The sequence below is a fragment of the Colias philodice genome, chromosome 19 (genome assembly GCF_061535455.1).
Source record: "Colias philodice isolate Cphi_HAF_F1 chromosome 19, ilColPhil1 Martin Lab GWU primary, whole genome shotgun sequence".
Classification (NCBI taxonomy): Eukaryota; Metazoa; Arthropoda; class Insecta; order Lepidoptera; family Pieridae; genus Colias; species Colias philodice.
In genome coordinates this window covers 3,169,434-3,169,645 of record NC_143104.1, presented here as the reverse complement: position 1 = coordinate 3,169,645, position 212 = coordinate 3,169,434, and the positions used below count along the sequence as shown (strand labels likewise).

The 212-nt window shown below is 38.2% G+C and overlaps 1 non-coding gene across 1 annotated transcript; it reads right to left on the bottom strand.

Moving 5' to 3' along the window:
- Positions 1-140: 140 nt before the first annotated feature.
- On the bottom strand, positions 141-212 carry TRNAA-CGC (transfer RNA alanine (anticodon CGC)). Its single transcript has one exon. It is a non-coding gene; the product is annotated as a tRNA-Ala (tRNA).

Sequence of the window (212 nt, the reverse complement as noted above, 5' to 3'; positions counted from 1 at the left end):
TCCCGAGATTAGCGCGTTCAAACAAACAATCTCTTCAGCTTTATTTGTCACTAGAATGTACCAAAATATAAAAATACCTTTACCACTGTAAAAATATTCTACAACACCAACTGTTAACCAAGTTATTAAAAAGCATTTTTTGGAGGTGCTGGGATTTTAACCCAGGACTTTCAGCATGCGAAGCAGACACTCTACCACTGAGTTACACCCCC